General features: G+C 48.4%; 1 pseudogene; it reads right to left on the bottom strand.

Moving 5' to 3' along the window:
* Positions 1-1,097: 1,097 nt before the first annotated feature.
* Positions 1,098-17,462, bottom strand: part of LOC119279690 — a 35,839-nt pseudogene continuing 19,474 nt past the window's right edge.

Raw genomic sequence — 17,462 nt, 5'->3', positions numbered from 1 at the left:
CTCACTATTCATCCCATCGATCGGCTTCAGTTAGCAGCAGTAGCGAAGGAATCGCTCGATCGGGTTCAGTTAACAGCCATCGATCGATCGCTCGGGTTCAGTAACGCGTAGCCTGCAGTGCAATCGCTCAGGTTCAGTTAGAGCCCAATGCCTCGCTCGGGTTCAGTTAGAGTCAATGCCTCGCACACACGTGTGTACGTGTACGAGAGAAACGCGCGCTCGGCCCCGACCACCCACCGTAACTGGGAACTCCCTGAAATTTTCCTCCCCCTCGCTTCTACCATGGTTTTTTCCGTCATGGACGGCCCAAAAAATGTCATGCAGCTGCGTCTCCGGCCTGCCCAGGATGAAAAGCCCATTTTCTGTCATGATTTTTTGTCATAGAAGTAGGAGCCCACCACATCTATGATGATACCGGGTTTTGTCATGGTTATCGTCATAGAAGTGTCATATGTATGACAGAAAAAAATTTCGTTCGGCCCAAAATGTCATGGATGTCTCTTTTTTTGTAGTGTTGACTTGGTCGAAACCGAGACCAGGGTTGATTTTGGGGTGCATTTCAACCGGTTTCAAAGTTCAAGGTTGAGTTTTAAACCCGTGTGGTTAATTTAGGGTTGAAATGTGGACTTCTCTAAAAAAATACACATTGACAAAGCCCAGGTCGGCTGCACATGATCCTTACATAATATATTCACGAGCTTCCCAATTATGAGAGAAACACACATTTAGATGTTGCTAACTTTACTTACAAAAAACATACTCCCTCCGATTCTTTTTAGTCTACATATAAGTTTTGTCTAAAGTCAAAGCATCTCTATTTTGATCAAATTTATAGAAAAAAGTATCAACATATACAATGTCAAATCAACATCGTTAGATTCATCACAAAATGTAGTTTCACGTAATATGTATTTGGTATGGTAAATGTTGATATTTTTTAATATATTTTTTATCATACTTTGTAAAGTTTGACTTGACCAAAACCTAATATGCAGAGTAAAAATAACCTGAGGGAGTATATAGCTTCAACTAGCATTTGGCTGTCATTCCCAGCTAGTTGTTCATTTCACATTCTATTTCTTAGCTAACCTTCAGATCTATTTGATCAACTTTGAATCTAGGGGCCGGAGCATAGTCTTTTGTGCCTTCTCCTATATCAAGTAACAATAGCTTTTTAATAATGTGATGTACTTATTATTGCACATGGGGTAACTATATGGAAAATAAGATAATGAATCTGACCTTCCTTTTGGAGCAGCACGGGACTCCACAAGCTTTCCGGAGGTTTCTCCACTTATCCTGGAACATGAAACAACATGTTATATGAATTACTAATATTTTTTAACCATCACTATTAATTACAAATGAAATGGGGTCGACTACAAGGTTGAATTTTATGTTAGGGCACTTCTAGTGTTTGCCTATTAGCATTATTTTGTAGAAAAAAAATACCGAGGTGGCATTTCAATTAAGAAGAAAGAGAGGAGAGTTGAGCAAGCTTAGTAAGACGATTATGTCATCAATAGTCGTCATCATTAATTATTAATATAGTGAACTTTTAATTTTCTCGTAGGAACTTGTATTAATAGAGTTTGCTATTAGTTAGTCTTTTTTACTTCCTCTCTTTTCTTTTCCTCTCGTTTGTTCATTTTACCTAGAAGCACGTATAGATATTGACCCTTGCATGAGCTCTCTCTCTCTCTCTCTCTTCTTCACATAGGCGAAAGTTGTTATGTAAGCAACCTTATACTCCCTCCGTTCTGAATTACTTGTCGCAAAAATGGATGTATCTAGATGTATTTTAGTTCGGGACACATCCATTTCTGTGACGAGTAATTTGAAATGGAGGGAGTAGCTCCTTAATATTATACTTGCTTTGTTTGCAGGAGAGACGACTCTTAGCGCACTTCCCTACGCAATGAAATTAATTCTCTTCTTATTTATTTTCTCTTTCATTCACTTCTTTTAATAACTAGGCAATAATGATGAGATGAAAAATATAAACTCTAAACGAATTAAATGTGACATCACTTAGATACAACAGCTAAGAGATAATGGATTGTGGTGGTTGTCTTTAAAATAATATTTCACAACCTGGGATGACACATTAAGAACCAATGAATTGGCAGTGTCCTTAGTCATTATTTTTACTTACCTTTGCATTTACTCTTTGTGTCTAGGAGCACATGCAAAGGCCAAATCTTGCATGTGAGCCCACTCCTTTTATTATTTTATTACCTTCTCCACATAGACAAAAATGTCATGTAAGCAAGTTTATACTCCCCTAGTATACATACCCTGAGATGTGTTGGCACTCGAACTGATGATGAGAAGTAATGACGCTTTAGTGTAGTCCATCGCCCTTCACCATATCTCTTGACACCCTTAATCAGCTTCTTCACTTCTTCATGTGTCCAGTGTTTATTGTTTTTTCGACTGTGCAATTTCTTGCCTCTACTTTTGTGACGCCCTCGATTCAATCGAACACTAATCATACACGCAAATATGTACGATCAAGATCAAGGACTCACGGGAAGATATCACAACACAACTCTAGACACAAATTAAAATAATACAAGCGTTATATTACAAGCCAGGGTCCTCGAGGGCTCGAATACATAAGCTCGAATACACAAGAGTCAGCGGAAGCAACATTGTCTGAGTACAGACATGAGTTAGGCAAGTTTGCCTTAAGAAGGCTAGCACAAAAGCATCATCGATCGAAAAGGCAAGGCCTCCTGCCTGGGAGCCTCCTAACTACTCCTGGTCGTCGGCGGCCTCCACGTAGTAGTAGGCACCCTCAATGTAGTAGCAGTCGTCGTCGAAGGTGGCATCTGGATCTGGGCTCCACCATCTGGTTGCGACATCCGAGAAGAATGGAAAAGGAGGAAAAGGGGGGACCAAAGCAACCATGAGTACTCATCCAAAGTACTCGCAAGCAAGGATCTACAATACATATGCAACATTTACCAAAGGAAGGTTCTATATGTGGACTGGGCTGCAGAAATGCTAGAATAGAGAGAAAGCCTAACCCTATCGAAGACTAGCATCTTCAACATCTTCAAGCAGCTCCAAGCATCTTGCAGTATCAGAAGAGATAAGAGTAGCATAAAATAAGTAGTAGTAGTGTTATCAACCTCGGCCGGAGATCCTTTCTCGACTCCCTATGGGAGTGCAATCCCAGAGCCATACTATCCAGTTATCATCACAAACCAATTCTCATCACAAGTATCCAGTTCTAGTTGTATCGATCGGGATACAACTCCAAGTGTCCGTTACCGTAGGACAGACTATCGATAGATGTTTTCTTCCCTGCAGGGGTGCACCAACTTACCCACCACGCTCGATTAACTCTGGCCGGACACACTTTCCTGGGTCATGCCCGGCCTCGGCCAAACAATACGCCGCAACCCGACCTAGGATTAATAGAGAGGTCAGCACGCCGGACTAAACCTATGCCCCCAGGGATCATGGGCCATCTCCCCGGGAACTCCTGCATGTTGCGTGGGCGGCCGGTGAGCAGACCTAGCTACCTCCTTCAAAAAGGTAGGTGCTTACCAGTCCAACCCGGCGCGCGCCGCTCAGTCGCTGGCGTCTATTAAGCTTCGGCTGATGTATACGACGTAGAACACCCATACTATGCCCACGTGATGGTTAGTGCTATCAGGCCAGAGGCCCCTCGGATCAAATATCCAAATCATAGTGGATTAGGAGCACGCGGTAACGAGCAGAAACTCACGATCGATGTGACCCCGTCGCCCCGTCTCGAGTACTTGTGGCAAGGGCTAAGAATGCCCAGCCACGCCTCGTAAGTGTCTCCTGGGAACCTTCCAGGTCAACCCGACTCCACATCACTCGCAATTAAGCTCGCGCGGGTACCCCTCAGGGCCGACCCGTCTTGAATAACATGGCTCAGTGCAAAGTCATAGTAACCATAGTAACTGTGTGTCTAACACCAAGGGGAAAACTCGAGGAATCACCCCCGGTGAATTCCACTCGATGTAATCACCAAGGTGAACGTAAGAGGATCCACCCTCGAGGTTCACACTTGAGGAGTTGCACAACAGAGCTGTATCGGAAGTGGTTAAGGAGGAAATCACCCTCGATGACCACGACCGAATAGCTACACTACAGAGATCTCATCAGGAGTGATGTAAGAGGTTCCACCCTCGGCACTCGATGGTAACTCTGCAGAGTCGAGCAACAAAAGGGGAAAGTGACGTGCAGTGTTGGGGCCTGGTCTTCAATCCCGTTGATCGGGTCTTCGATGATGAAGCAGGGAAACAAGGACTAGGTGGGGGTCACTGATGGAGCACTAACCAACCTATACTAAGCATTTTAGGATAAGCAGGTAGGTAGCAATAAGCAGGTTACAAAAGCAGGCTATGCATCAGAATAGGAGCAAACAATAACAATAGCAGAATTCTAATGCAAGCATGAGATAATGGAATGGGCGATATCGGGATGATCAAAGGGGGGGCTTGCCTGGTTGCTCTGGCAAGGAGGGGTCGTTGTTGACGTAGTCGAACACTGGGGCATCAGCAGCGGTCTCAAGGTCTACCGGAGAAGAAGAGGGGGAAGAAAGAGTAAATACACGCAAACATAAGCATAACAAGACAATAAGCGGTGCTAGAGGTGTTCTAACGCAGTGCTAGACGATACTGACGAAGGAGGATAACATCCGGGAAAGTTTTCTCGGTTCCGGACGTCTGTCAGACAGATGAACCGGATGGAAAAAGTTCAACGTTTGCTATGCTAGGGATGTGTGATAGACGAACGGAGGGTGTATTCGGATTCGTCTTGTCATTCTGAGCAACTTTCATGTATAAAGTTTTTCGATCTGAGCTACGGTTTATTTACTATGAATTTCTAAAGTTTTATTAATATTCTGAAATTGTTTTAATTAATTAATACGAAACATTTTAAAAGCAAAAAGCTAGGTGTGCCCAAAAAGGTACCCAGCAGAATAGCACAGAGGCTAACTGGTGGGGCCCTGGTCAACTGTTCCAGTCACGGCTTGACTGGACCGTTGACTGGTCAAAAGGTGAACAGTTTAAGAAGGGCCCGCATGCCATTCTCACAGCAGCTAAACTAACAGTTAGATTAGTCTAAAAGTAATTAGGGTGATTAAGTTTAAGTAGTTTAATTAAACCAAAATAATTAAGTTAATTAATTCACTAATTAATTAATTAAATTGTTTATTTATTTACATGACTATTTCTTAAACATTTTAATTTTCGTTTTAGGGGCTGGGCCCCATCTATCATTGGCCCGTAGGCCAAACGGGGTGGGCGGACAACGGGTGCAGGCGCCGGTCGCTGACCGGGCACTGGCCCAGGCCAGCCTCGGCCGTCGGCGAGCGAAGGCCAGGACGGGCGTGAGGAAGGGGGCGACCAGGGGTGGCGGAGTGGCGAGCAGCAGCGAGGAGGGGGTCGCATAAGGTTGCCGCAGCAGGGAGCAGAGGCAGGGGAGAGCGACAGCGGCGAGTGGCTGTGAGCAAACGATGGCAGCAGCAATAGGAAGCAGCGGCGGCGGCGGGAGCAGGCGAGCCACGAGCACGGCGGGGCGCGCACACGGACGGCGTGGGTCACGGCCCGGTGTGGCCACGCGAGGCAGGGCCGCGGCCAAGCAGGGGCGAGCGCGTACGGGCGGCGACGTCTACGGCGGGGGATTCGGAAGGGAGGCATGGGGGTTGCTCACCCCCATTGCAGGGCAGGCGGTCGGTGAGGCTCGATGCATGCCGTCGATGGAGAGGCGGGGCGGGGTCAAGGAGGCGGTCCGGCGGGGTCTAGCGATGGCGTCGAGCAGCACCGGACGGCGAAGCGTGGTCGTCGGGGCGCAGCGGGGTCGTGGGGCGGGCGCCATGCGGGGGGGAGACGGGAAGGCAGGCGCCGGCGAGGGGGGGGTGGCCGGAGGCGCCGAGCGGCGGCGGCGTGGCGAAGGGGTCGGGGCCCTCTGCCCCGATCCAGGCGGGGAAAGGGGAGAGAGGCCTGCGGGGAGTGAGTGGAGGAGTGGGGCCGCGTGGGTGGCCAGCTGGGCCTGTTGGCTCAGTTGTCCGGGGGGGTCTCTTTTGCATTTTATTTTCTGTTTAAATTTTGCTAATGTTTCTATTAAACTGCAAATCTAAACAAGCCTTGTTAGATATGAGACTTACCTCATAAAACAAGCACATTAATTCTTTGAGTCACAAAAAGTTTGAGGCCAAAGGAAGTTGTCTAACCAATTTTAAAATTGCAAAGACCAATTTTAAAAGCTGTTGGACCACTAAATAATTTCCAGGGGCACCTTGGGAATTCAAAAGAAGTTGGCTCCAACATGAAAAATATCCAGGGTTTATTTTCCACCCTTTGAACATTTTAGTTTGCATGTTTGGCAAATTTGAATTTTGACTTTAAATTTGAGTTTGAAAATGAACATTGATTTGGATCAAGTGAAGATTAGCAACAGTAACTTGGTGACATGGCACCATTAATAGGGGATTACGGTAACATGACACTGTGGGTGTTACAAATCTCCTCCACTACAAGAAATCTCGTCCCGAGATTTAAGTGGGAAAGTAAAGAGTAACTTCGGGAGAACTGGCCCTTACAGGGTTAATTATCTGGTTAACAATTCAGGGAATGTGGCAGAAGTATCGCTCGAGTTGAAACTTAAGAAAACATCGAGAGCTAAAAATGAAGGTACAATAAGAAGTTTCAAGCGAATGGACAAACAATCGATACCTAAACAGAGTGTGAGAATGGGGTTCAGAGCATCGGAATAGATCATCTCTCGGACGGTGGCTCGTGAATTACATATGAAGCCAAGCGCGAGGAACAATTTTGGAAGACAGGGATGTACATGAGAGTCAGGTTTCGATCTTGTGGAACTGTGGGTTATGGGCCCATCATGTGGGTCAATAGCAGGAAGGCGCTAATCATTTTGCACGGTCAAGATAGCAAGGCAAATCAGAGGATAGCCTGGCAATTATGTTGGCAACAATGTTGGTACCAAGGGCGAGGGACGAAGAGAACCATTTTCCTACCCGCATGGCAAGATGGACCAATAGGCAAAGTTCTCGTCCATCGGTGGCTACCGGAATGTCATCAAGAATAGTAATAGGGTCTTACTGACAGTTGTACACCGAGGTGTTTACATAAGCAGGGAAATATTATTGCTTATATCATACAGATCACAAGAAATATTATACAAAACAATGGAAAGGAAAAATGTGATTACCGGATTAAACACTCCAATGGAAAGGAAAATGTGCTTAAACACAAGTATTAGGAGTATATCCTTCCCAAGGGGAAGCGGAGTAGGATATACATGATATGACAGCAAGTTCAAAAGCATTTAGATAAAGGGGGCGAGGGAAGAATCATGATATTACCCATACAACAGTGTTTGGATAATAGATCAAGAAACATTCGACCATGTGCTTCCAATGTTCTTGTTGATATACGGAATACCTCGGTCATGCTTCGGGGTAGCATTAACATGGTGTTCCAAGTAGGGGGGTTGGAGTAGAAGAGCACAAGAAATACTCAAGAACAATTGCAGGAATAGCCAGGAGTCCAAGGTATAACCAAGACATGATCAAACATGTGTTGGAAAGAAGACAAGGGGGGTAGTCGATGATAACTCTAATCATCGTAGGTCAAGGATGGTATTTCTCATCACAAATTTAATTAATATCTTGGAAGAAATCGGAATGTTGATGATGATTGTCGGTGTCAAAACCGGCGGATCTCGGGTAGGGGGTCCCTAACTGTGCGTCTAGGCCGGATGGTAACAGGAGGCAAGGGACACGAAATTTTACCCAGGTTCGGGCCCTCTTGATGGAGGTAAAACCCTACGTCCTGCTTGATTAATATTGAAGATATGGGTGTTACAAGAGTAGATCTACCACGAGATCAGAGAGGCTAAACCCTAGAAGCTAGCCTATGGTATGATTGTATGTTCTGATTGTTGTCCTACGGACTAAAACCCTTCGGTTTATATAGACACCGGAGAGGGTTAGGGTTACACAAGGTCGGTTACAAAGGAGGAGATATCCATATACGTATTGCCTAGCTTGCCTTCCACACCAAGTAGAGTCTCATCCAAACACGAGACGAAGTCTTCAATCTTGTATCTTCATAGTCTAACAGTCCGACCAATGGAGATAGTCCGGCTGTCCGGAGACCCCCGAATCCAGGACTCCCTCAGTAGCCCCTGAACCAGGCTTCAATGACGATGAGTCCGGCGCGCAGTTGTCTTCAGCATTGCAAGAAGGGTTCCTTCTCCGAATACATCATAGAAGAATTTGAATACGAGGATAGTGTCCGACCCTACAAAATAAGTTCCACATTCCACCGTAGAGAGAATAATGTTTTCGCAGATCTAATTTGCTAGCTTATTTTAGCAACACGACGTTACGTCATGGCCCGGTGATTATTCGAACCATTTCTTTCAACCAGCCCCGCACATAACGCGAGGCAGTTTTTCGACACGTCTTGTTAAAGCAGAGATCGTGTCCCCTTATTACGGGATTTTCATCAATACGGGCATGGGTAACCCAACCGCGCCATCAATTGCGGCGCTTGAGGGATAAGCGAGTTTTACCAGGCAAGTGGGGACGCTTAATTTTGTCCGCCCATATAAAGGGATAAGGATTCACCTTTCTATCCACGCCTTCTTCCTCCTCTGCTCATCCGCTCCCGCACACTCGAGCTCTAGCGCCCATGCTCTCACTTCCATCTCAACCTTCTCCAACCATGTCCGGAGCAGGAGGCAAGTGGATGGGCTCCTCCGTCACGGAGGGAGACGTCAAGAAACTGAGGAGAGCCGGATACCTGCCCGACGACATCGCGAACCGGCTCCCAGATGAGGGACAGCTCATCCCCACCCCCGAGCCCCAAGAGAGGGTGGTATTCCTCACCCATTTCCTCCGCGGACTAGGATTCCCTCTCCATCCCTTCATCCGGGGGCTCATGTTTTATTACGGCCTGGATTTCCACGATCTGGCCCCGAACTTCATCCTCAACATCTCGGCGTTTATTGACGTGTGCGAGGCCTTCCTCCGCATCAAGCCCCACTTCGGCTTATGGCTGAAGACCTTCAATGTCAAGCCGAAGGTAGTGAGCGGCCGCCAGGCGGAGTGCGGAGGCGCCATGGTGGGCAAGATGCCCAACATCACATGGCTCGAGGGCGCCTTCGTGGATACCATAAAGGGGTGGCAATCGGGGTGGTTCTATATCACCGAGCCGCGCGACCCCGCATGGGTAGCGGCCCCCGAGTTCTGATCTGGCATCCCCATGCGAAGGGCATGTCCTGGGGTAATTCAAAAGAGATGATCGGACTCCAGTCATGTATTCAGAACATGGTGGACAAGAAGCTCAAGCTTGGCAACATAGTCCAGGTTATGCTCGTCCGCCGGATACTCCCGTGCCAACAACGGGAGTTTACCTTGTGGGAGTTCAATCCAGCGCAGCACTGAACTCTGAGCAGGCTCTTCGATACGACTCATGAAGATGCCTGGAGGGTGTTGTTCAAGAGCGCCAAGGTCCCTCCCCCCATTACTGAGGATCACAGATTCAGCGCGAAGCGCCACGCCAGTGTGGTAAGTTGTTTTACCTTTTTACAGGATATTTGTTTTCTATATAGATTGGCTCTATGCGGGATCTAAACTCCTGTGCCGTTAACAGGACTGGCAGAAGATGGCCGAACAAATCGACTGTCCGGCTCCCTTGCCCGAAGGCCCTGCAGACGCCCTTCTGGCGAAGATGTTGACTCCGGCCCCTTACAAGGTGTCGGAGAAGACCAAGAAGGCCAAGGGAGCTCGAAAGAGTTCCCGACGCCAGGCGTCGCCGGACTCACCGTACGATGATTCTGCGGCAAACTCTTCCCCTGAAGACGAGGAAGAGGAAGAAGAGGCTCCCCCACCGACTGGGGGAGACAAGAAAAGGAAGACCGTCCCAACTGGGGAGGCCGGTGGGTCCAAGAAGGGAAGGACGCTCCTTCTGGACAGCTCCACCGCCGCCGACGAAAGTGAAGAGGAGTGGTTGCCTAGGGCCAAGCCCCAGGGGAGATCGTAAGTATTTGGATACCAAAGTAACCCATAGGATTCCTTTGTCGCATTGCTTTCCCTAACGCCGACCTCAATTGTGCAGGCCGCCCCAAGCCAATATCGAGGTATCCTCGGATGGCTCCCTAGGCTCATCGGACATGGATAGCGATCCAGTCCCGACCGCCACCTCCCCTCATCCAGCAGACGATGCCGAGGTGCTGTCTCAAGAGGCACCGGATCGAGGGGGGCAGTCCTGGAGGAGCCTCAAGGCGACCTTCCGGATTCCGGGAGCCGAGGAGACAGGGTCCCCGAGAGCTCCGAGTTCGGCTCTCAGTCAAACACCGCGCCGGACCCTCCAACGGTTCCGAGCTCGGGCAAGCGGTCCCCTTCTCAGGGGGGTGAAACGCCTGTGCCGGTGACCTCTGTCCATCTAGAGGCGCCGAACACTATGTTGGAAGCGCTTCGCAGTGCTTCCATCGAGGAGGAGCGCCGCACTATCATGAGTGCGGTGATCCAGAAGGTTTAGTCCGCCAAGAGCGGATTGACTGAAGCCTGTACTAGCCTTCTAACAGGCTTCGAGGTAAGTGTTTTAAAATGTAGTAGAAGTATTACTGCATAGACAGTAGCCCTCATGCTTTGTTCGGTGTTCGCAAAGAAAAGCCAAACAGAGGATCAAATAATATCGCAGGAGTCTAATATAAGTATGTCAATATGCATATGCAGGCTTCTCTGCTGGCATCCGCCGCACTAACTGCGGAGGTCACCATACTGAAGTAGGACCTCGATGGGTCCAAGAAAGAGCTCGGCCTTGTCAAGAGGCAGCTCGAGGAGAACGAAGGTAAGTAATACCCCGTCTATAGATATATGTATATAAAAAAGGACGCGATTGCAAAAATGACAGGATCATTGTATGTTTTGCCAGGGGCCATGACCGAGGTGGCGACCCTGAAGCAAGCGCTGACCAAGGCCGAAGATATAGCGGCCAAGGAGCACACCGAGCGAGAGAGGCACGAGGCTCGGGTGGGAGAGGTGCAGCAAGAGCTCCAGGCTCTCGTGACGAAGCACGAGGCGTTGGAGCTTGACTTGAAGACGCGAGAGTCTGAGCTTGCCGCGGCCCGTGAGAGCGCAAAGAGTGCCAAGGCCGAAGCCCAAAAGGCCCTCCAAGAGGTCAACACGATGAAGAAGGTAGCGGCGGGTAAGGCTTTCTATATGCAAAGCAAGCATGTAAAAGTAATTTACCGATTACTTACCCGAATCCGGAGCTCTTCAGGAGCATTCGCAGATTTGCCCCACAGTGTGTCTGATGCCGCACAATTTTACCAGGCCGAGGATGGAAGCTCGACGGAGAAGCTGTTTTGGTCTTAGTATGCTGAGGCCGAACATCCGATGCCAATGAGCGACCAGCTGAAGCAGATGGCCGAGCTACATAAGGCGCCGATCAGGCCATGAAGGGCCTCATAGTCCGGCTGTGGCCTGGCGACGCCCTTCCGAACAGCTTCTTCGGCCTGGTGAGGCGGCTTGTGGATGTCTGCCCACGGCTGGAAGTCATCAAGCGATCCGTCTGTATTGAAAGAGCATGTCGGGCTTTCGCCCGTGTCAAAACGCAGTGGGTCAAGCTAGACACCGTGAAGCTGATCAAGGAGGGGCCGCCGGAGGGCAAGGAGCACCGCCACCCCGAGATGTACTACGAGGGTGTTCTGCCGGGCGCCCGTCTTATCGCGGATGAGTGTTCACAAAATGTAATATTTGAATGAGACTTGCTCGTTTTTTATCCCGTGTGATGAAAACTTGTTTCATATGCTCTATGCAACGCTTGTGTGAATTTAAAATATTACCTTATGTTTGGCTGTTTATCCAATCTGAGAGATGTCTAGTCCTCGGCTTCTGCCCCCATACCACGAGTGCTGGGGTGTTTGGCATAAACCTGAGCACTCTTGTTCCCATGTTTGGGTCCTTCGAGGGAGGTGCTCAGCACAACGAACAAGGCAACCGAACTAATAATGCTTTATTACTCTCACTTAGCCATAGAATTCTATAATTTTAAATTTCGGCGAAGCCCCTGGTATTTGGAAGGCCGAATTTGGGGCGCGATACACGCCTGTAAGCCGGATAGAGCCGGCCCCTCGCCCTAAGTGGCATAAGCCTTTAGGGACTCGAAAAACCTCGCCGAATAGCGACCAGTCTCTCGCCTTATCATGACAGTCAATTTTAGCTTTCTCTACTGAGATGCTCAGCCCGGTAGAACCGGGGCACAATCGCAGTAGTTCTCCTAGCGCTACCTTAGCCGATAGAGCGGAACATAAGGTACCAAAACATAGGAGCCGGGCAGACCCAACATTTGACCAAAGACATGATTCGGAGCTGATGCATATAATGCTATAAGTTCGGGGTGCCGCACTTGTGAAAGTGTTCGGACTTTTCACACCATATTGTGGGTACGTAAGCGCCTGGTGCTTTGGCCGTACCAGAGTGTACGGTTGCAATGTGTCGTTGATGAACACATAGATATATATAACAAGAATGCAATAATAGTCGTAATGTCATGCATTGTTTATTAAAAAATTGCATTACAGCAGAGTGATACAGATAGTGCAATAGGCAAAAGAGTAGGACTATGTCCCTTGCAAGGGCGAGCTGAGGAATGATATGAAATCTGTAATCAACCTGGGGATTCCTTTATATAACGTAGTTGTCTGCCGCCTTGGTTGTTGTATCATGTGTGCGGCAATAGAGCTGCCGGACGGTGTTTCCAGAGATTAAACTCCTGAAAGAAAAAGAAAAATAACCAAACGGGAAGCCCCTAGTGCGGTTTAGGCCGCGTTTTGGGGCGTGCCGCAGTTGTGCCCCCCCTCCCCACCTGTGCCCATGGTATTTTTAATGCGTAATTATGTACGCGCGGCACGAATAACGCCGTTGGGCTGGGATTGGGGTGGCCGCCGTATTGCTACTCAAGCTCAGATCGCGCCAGGAGGTCTGTTTGCCGATTGCCCCGAGCACGCTTGAAGGTGTCCGGGCTTTGAAACGCCGAACTGATAGATTGCCTTGAGAGGTTGTTTTGCGCTTCTTCTGCAAGGGCCGCGGTGTGCTCCTCTCTTCGGAGAGAGCGCTCTGTGTTTCCATTGACTGTGATAACTCCGCGAGGTCCTGGCATCTTGAGCTTGAGGTATGCATAATGTGGTACCGCATTGAATCTAGCGAATGCGGTTCGTCCGAGCAGTGCGTGATAACCACTGTGGAATGGGACTATATCGAAGATTAACTCTTCGCTTAGGAAGTTATCCGGGGATCCAAAGACCACTTCCAGTGTAATTGAGCCTGTGCAGTGGGCCCCTACGCCTGGAATGATGCCTTTAAAGGTCGTTTTTGAGGGTTTGATCCTTGAGGGGTCTATACCCATTTTGTGCACTGTCTCCTAATAAAGCAGGTTCAGGCTGCTGCCGCCATCCATAAGGACTCGAGTGAGGTGAAATCCGTTGATGATTGGGTCTAAGACCAGTGCGGCGAATCCTCCATGACGGATACTAGTGGGGTGGTCCCTGCGATCGAAGGTGATCGGACAGGAGGACCAAGGGTTGAACTTTGGGGCGACTGGCTCCAATGCATATACGTCCCTGAGCGCACGCTTCCGCTCCCTCTTGGGGATGTGGGATGCATATATCATGTTCACCATCCGCACTTGCGGGCGAAACCTCTTCTGTCCTCCAGTGTGCGTCTGCCGGGGTTCTTCCTCATCATCGCTATGCGGCCCCTTGTCCTTGTTTTCGGCAATTAACTTGCCGGCCTGCTTGAACACCCAACAATCCCTGTTGGTGTGATTGGCTGGCTTGTCTGGGGTGCCGTGTATTTGACCCGAGCGATCGAGTATACAGTCCAAGCTGGACGGAACCGGCATACTTTGTTTGAACGGCTTTTTCCGCTGACCGGGTTTAGAGCCTTTGAATTTGGCATTGACTGCCGTATCCTTAGTACTTTCGTTGTTAATGCGGCGCTTATGCTTGTTGCAATGTGACCTGCTGTTACCGTCCTTGGTATCGGACGTACCGTGGTTCTTTGATATGTTATTACTGCGAGCCAACCAGCTGTCTTCTCCCGCACAGAAGCGAGTCATGAGCGTCGTGAGAGATGCCATAGATTTTGGCTTTTCCTGACCAAGGTGCCGGGCTAGCCACTCGTCTCGGATGTTGTGCTTGAAAGCCGCTAAGGCCTCGCATCCGGACAGTCGACGATTTAATTTTTCTTTGTAAGGAACCGAGTCCAGAATTGCATGACCGACTCTTCTGGCTGCTGAATTATGTGGCTCAAGTCATCGGCGTCTGGTGGTCGCACATAAGTGCCCTGAAAGTTGTCGAGGAATGTGGCCTCCAGATCTTCCCAACAGCTAATGGAGTCTACTGGCAAGCTATTAAGCCAATGTCGCGCTGGTCCTTTGAGTTTTAGTGGGAGGTACTTGATGGCGTGTAAGTCATCACCGCGGGCCATGTGGATGTGGAGGAGGAAGTCCTCAATCCATACTGCAGGATCTGTTGTGCCGTCATATGATTCAATGTTTACAGGTTTGAAACCTTCTGGGAATTGATGTTCCATTACTTCATCTGTGAAGCATAAGGGGTGTGCGGCGCCTCTGTATTGGGCTATATCGCGACGCAGCTTGTCATGGTTTTGTCACGGCAGATGTCCTAGAGAAAGGACTTAGTCGTGAAGCCATCGCCACGGGTTAGCTTGAAGGGGTTAAAGCGGACACAAGGACGCAAGAGAGTTTATACTAGTTCGGCCCCTTCAATGAAGCTAAAAGCCTACGTCTAGTTGTGATGGAATTGATGGGTGTTTCGATGACTAGGGAGCAAATAAGCTTTGCCTATGTCTCGAGTTGTTGTCTGTCCTTGAACCGCCGCCGGGTCGTCCCCTTATATACATGGGTGACACCCGTCGGTTTACAGAGTCCCGATACCGGCTCATAGATGCGTCTGGTTCGGTCTCCACTATTCCTAACCTATAACACAAGTTACATACCGACGCCGGTTTATAGCTATAGGCCTTAAACCAATTATGGGCCTTCAGCCCTCATCTGCCCTCATGGGCTTTTATCATACTCAACTACTGATGAAGTTAACCCGGCCTGTCCTGGCCGGTTTACGCCCAGTAGTAATATCCCCAACATTAGGCCCCAAATTGATTTGAACAGGTTCATGTCAATCCTTAGCAAAAATCTTCATCTTCAACATCTTCTTGTATTTTGTTGAACCGCCGTGATGTCATCTTCTCTGCTCGCGGTAGACCGGTGTGACGTCACTGGTTATAAAGAACCTTATCTTGTTAACAAGCCTGCGACAATTAAGGCCGCAGCTTCATTCCCAAACTCGCGGCTCCTTGATTCTCGCGCCTGACATATCCCTTTCTTTATAAATAGGACCGAAGGGTCATTTCCTTTCTCTTTCCCTCCGACCCCTTCTGCTTCATCTTCCTCGCGTTGCCCAGCTTCGGAGCTCCGCCGCCACCGTCGACCTCTGCATCAACCTTGGCCGATGCATCAACCTGAGCACACCAGAGCATCGCGGCGACCTTCCGCTTCTTCCTCAGCTCCGGTAAATCTTCTTTCCTTTCCCCCGCAGATCTGTTCTAGGGTTTCCTCGTTCGTCGAAGTTCATCGAGACTCTGGCGTTGTTCTTCCTTTGTTTCTTCTTTAGCCCATGAATAAAACTTCAAACCTGATGTATTCCCCGTAATGGCTTATCTTCTGTTACCAAAGCAAACCTTTATGCGCATAAAACATTGATCTGGTCCCTTGTGAATTGCTTTGAGATCAACCTTTTAGGTCTAAATCCTTTTATTTTCCTGTCTTATGGTAGATCCAAAATTTCAATGCGACCTTATGAAATCTGTTTTTACCTTCCTTAGTCATTCTTGCCTTAGATCTGTATCCTCTTTACCACATAGGCAGTTCACCTTTGAAAAAGCAATCTATCATATATCATTAGTCCCCTTGTTGAACCGCCGTGATGCTATTGCTTCATAAACTCCGGTTTAGATAGATCTGCTTCCGGTTTAACATTGCACATATCAATGTACTTTGTAGATTTCATCATGGCCAAGCAAGTGTATGAGTGCAATTGGGTCCCTTCTCGCGTCACAGAGGATCAACTGGACGATTTAGTCATGATTGGCGCCTTGGGCAGCAAAGACACCGTCCATTGGAGGGCTCCTGGCAAAGAATGCCCCCCCCACACCTCGAGAAGGAGAGGTTGTTGTTTTCGTAGACCACTTAGCCCGGGGTTTTAAACCGCCTGGTTCTAAATTCTACCGGGATGTTCTAGCTGATTTCCAACTCCATCCGCAAGACACTGACCCCAACTCTGTTACAAATATGTGCCACTTCCAAGTGCTCTGTGAGGTGTTCTTTCAAGAGGAGCCCACAGTGGAATTATTCAGAGATCTTTTCCATCTAAACCGCCATACTGAGTTTACTGATGGCTCTAATACGGAGTTGGGTGGCATGGCGATTCAAAAAAGGGAAGAGGTCACATACCCTCATGCCAAGCTACACAGTCACCCCAAGGAGTGGAATCAGACATGGTTCTACTGCAAAGACACCTCCCCTGCTGGTGAGAATCCCTTGCCTGGCTTTCGTCCGGAGCGGCTCAGCAATACCCATCCTTTTCCTCAATGATTGAGTGCCCAGGAGAGAAGCAAATATGCTCCTCATCTGTCAAAGCTCAGAGCCTTTATGGCCAACGGTTTAACAGGGGTTGACCTTGCTCGCTGTTGGATATCATGGAGCATACTGCCCCTTAGTCAGCGCTCTGGTTTGATGTGCGAATATACTGATAGTATGGATGACCCACTACGACATTCAAGACTCCAGCTCTCCGGTGAAGAAATCACAGAAGCTGTGCGTAAGATACTGAATGAACCGGAGCACATCTGCGCTAGAACCGGCCTACTTCCCTTCTATGCCACCAACAAACCGCCAGCTGTAAGACTTTGATTTTTCTCTTTGCTGAATATGTTATTGATATGTCTGGTCATTGTTTTTAATATCAGTGTCTGCATAATCAGGGTGACGATCTGTTTTGGAGCAAAAAGCTGCCGCAGGAGAAACCAGAGAAAACAGATAAACCGGAAAGAGCAACCCGGCAAAAAACTAAAGCTGTGAAGAAGACTGCCCACCGGAAAAGAACCACTGCATCTTCTAATCCGGCTCCTGATGACGAGGTGGATAATCCGGACTTTGAGGTAGAGCTTGACTCACTTGGTTTATTTTTCATGCATCTTATTGATGATGATATTTGTCAGGATGATGCCGAAGCCATCCATGCGGATGTTGCAGAGGTAATTATTCTCTCTTCCGATTCATAAACTTTGCCTTCACAAAAATTCCGTCAGGCAAACCGGAAAGTTAAATTTTCTCATCCTCTTGCTTATTTGGATCCTAAAC

Source organism: Triticum dicoccoides, chromosome 1A (assembly GCF_002162155.2).
Source record: "Triticum dicoccoides isolate Atlit2015 ecotype Zavitan chromosome 1A, WEW_v2.0, whole genome shotgun sequence".
Lineage (NCBI taxonomy): Eukaryota > Viridiplantae > Streptophyta > Magnoliopsida > Poales > Poaceae > Triticum > Triticum dicoccoides.
Note: the sequence above shows the minus strand (reverse complement) of the source record. Positions and strands in the feature narration are given on the sequence as shown.